The sequence below is a fragment of the Castanea sativa genome, chromosome 11, assembly GCF_040712315.1.
Source record: "Castanea sativa cultivar Marrone di Chiusa Pesio chromosome 11, ASM4071231v1".
NCBI lineage: Eukaryota > Viridiplantae > Streptophyta > Magnoliopsida > Fagales > Fagaceae > Castanea > Castanea sativa.
Genome location: NC_134023.1, coordinates 30890109 through 30893283, shown reverse-complemented (window position 1 = coordinate 30893283; position 3175 = coordinate 30890109). Strand labels below are relative to the sequence as shown.

The 3175-nt window shown below is 36.5% G+C and overlaps 1 pseudogene; it reads left to right on the top strand.

The window, feature by feature from the left end:
- The first annotated feature begins 306 nt into the window (after positions 1 to 306).
- On the top strand, positions 307 to 2496 carry LOC142616343 (zinc finger BED domain-containing protein RICESLEEPER 2-like; annotated as a pseudogene).
- Positions 2497 to 3175: the final 679 nt, after the last annotated feature.

The following is a 3175-nucleotide window of genomic DNA, read 5'->3' as shown; positions in this document are numbered from 1 at the left end:
GAAAAAAAAGATTAACCCCTATTTTAGAAAGATGAAATCCAAACACATTCTTATTTTCTTATCTGATTGTATTTTATTGCTCATTTGTTTGATTCATTTTGCTTTCCTAACTTAAAAATTTGAAATCCTAATTTTATACAGGAGTTGAAAGTTGTTCAAGTAGGCTTTTTGCTTCCTTTTCAAGGTTGAATCCCTAATAACTAAGAGTTCTCTAAGGTATCATTTCTTTCTCTTTTAAGAGGTCAACTACAATGATCTTTCTTAGGATTAGTTTTTTTTATGGTTGTTTGTTAATGCATAAATTTGATGTCTTTAGGTTATGGAACCCCTAGTGATGCACCCTCTTCCCAAACAACACCTACTGCCCAAGCTGAACCTGTTGCCCAAGCTGAACCTGTTACCCAAGCTGAACCTATTGCTACTCCAACTAATGCTGAGGTTCCCCCACTGCCACCTAAAGGTAAAGGCAAGGTGTGTAGTAATAGGAAAAAGTCTATTGCTTGGGGCCATTTTGAAAAAGTAGATATGGGTGACGGTCATTTTAAGGCTATTTGCAATTACTGTCAAAAAACTTATCTAGCTGATAGTAAAGGGCATGGTACTGCTAATTTATTGAATCATACGCCAGTTTGTGTTAAGAACCCTAATAGAAATGCACTTAAAGGGCAACAAACCTTAGCGTTTGAACCCAAAATGGATGGGGAGGAACGGTTTCAGCTTGTACCAACAGCCTTTACTGTTGAGGCTTCTAGAAAGGCGCTCGCTGAAATGGTTATAATAGATGAGTTGCCTTTTAAGTTTGTTGAAGGGTATGGGTTTCAAAGATATTCGACAACCTTACAACCTAAGTTGTGAATTAGGGATATCCCATCTCGTCAAACTGTAGCTAGGGATGTAATTGGCATTTATGGTGTTGAGAGAGAGAAACTAAGGGGGGCTTTGAAGGGTCGTAGGGTGTGTCTTACTACGGACACATGGACTAGTATTCAAAATCTGAATTATATGTCCCTTACGGGTCATTTTATTGATGATGATTGGAAGCTGCATAAGAGAATTTTGAATTTTTGTCAAGTTGAAGACCATAAGGGGGAGACTATAGGTAGAAAGATTGAGATGTGTTTGCGTGAGTGGGGTATTAATGGCATACTCACTTTAACAGTGGACAATGCTAGCTCAAATGGTGCCACCATTAAGTTTCTGCAAACTGTAACTAAAGATTGGGAGGGGATTGTTTTAGAACATGAGTTCCTACACATGAGATGTTATGCACATATCCTAAATCTGATTGTGGGGGATGGTATGAGAGAAATTGATACATCCCTTGTTAAGGTGCGTGAAGCTGTGAGATATGCGAAGTCCTCACCAAATAGGAATCAAACTTTTATGGGTTTTATGGAGAGATTAGGTATTGAGTCTAAGTCTCTTCTTTGTCTAGATGTGCCAACTAGGTGGAACTCTACCTACCTCATGTTAGAAACCGCACAAAAATTTGAGAAAGTGTTCATACGAATGGACTTTGAGGATGAAAGTTATTCTTCATACTTTATGAACAAGGAGAATAGTGGTGGTATGGGATCTCCTAGTGGTATTTGAAGCTTTTTTACAATGCAACTAAAAAGTTTTTTGGTTCTTTGTATGTTACTGCAAACACCTTTTTTGATGAGATGTTTGTCATTCAAAAGAATATTTCTCATCTCTTGTATGTGGTTGTGGTTCTTGATCCAAGAAAGAAGTTAAGATTTTTGTAGTTTTGTTTTTCTAGAAATTTATGGGAATGAAGTGGCTGATGTGATGGTTGAATTGGTGAGGGGTTCCTTGGTCAAGTTGTATGATTATTACTCTTGTGTTGATTCACCAAATGTAGAAGTACCAAGTGGGAGTGAGAGGACACACATAGAAGGTGAGTCAATTGGTTGTAGTGATCCATATGCGATGGTTAATTCTAGGTTTGACTGTTTCTCAGAGGCTAAGCAGTCCATAGGGTGTAGCAATGAGATTGACAAATATTTGGCTGAAAATTGTGAAAGTAGAAGAGGGGATATGAAATTTGAGATATTGGGGTGGTGGAAGGCCAATTCAAATAGGTATCAAGTGCTGTCCAAATTGGCTAGGGATGTTTTGGCTGTACTTGTTTCTACTGTTGCTTTTGAGTCTGCGTTTAGTACCGGAGGACGCATACTTGATCCATTTCAGAGTTCACTTTCTCCACTCATGGTTCAAAATCTTGTTTGTGCACAAGATTGGCATCAAGCCTTGGTATTTCATTTTGCAAATCAAAGGATGAGGTAGAAGCCTTGGAAGGTGAATTTCATGATTTAGGTAATATGTTAACTTCCAAACTTTTTGTCTATTAAGTGCTATTAAATATGTCTTATGCAAATGAATTTTAATCTAATAGCCTTCATTTCTTTCTCTTTTCTAGTTATACATCAAGCAGCAGCAGGTGGTGGAAGTTCAAGCTCAAGCAAAGGTACCTCAATTAATCTTGATGATTAATCACTAACTGGGTAAGTTTTTGCCTTACGGTTATTTCTATTGAGTTTGGTTCTACCCTTTCTATTGTTTTTGGTTATTACTATTCTGTATTTTTTGGTCTTGTCCTTGTATTTCTATTGATAAATATCTTTTTGCCCATTTTCTTGTAGGAGGAAGGACACATTTTGTATAGGAGGCAGATTTTTGGATACATTTTGGAAGTTATTTTGGACAGTGCTTTTCAAACTTATTATTTGTAAATCAACTCTTGCTTATAGGAAAGAAATCTTATTAAGTTTATAGGTTTTCTTTTCTAGAAGTCATGGACTTATCACTTAACTAGAGAGTAGTTGCTCTTTAATGCTTTAGAAAAACTATTTTTTGGAAATACTTAGGTATTTCATTATTGTAACTAATTATAACTAGCTACTGCCTTTAGTTAGTTTACTGCCTTACACACTTGCAGTAACTATTTGCCTTCTCTGACTCTATGGAAATATTTGAAGGAAATATTGCAAGATGCTCTTATTATCTTTTGTTGCCAAACTTGTGGTGTGGTGTGGCTGTGATTGATTTTATTTGTTAGAATTTGTTTGCTGGCTTCTGTAAGTTGTGTTACATGTATGGAATGGGTGGTACAACTTGGCAGGTTTAATAGGTTGAGATGTGCTTTTGTGGTTATTGGACTTTTCTTGAATTG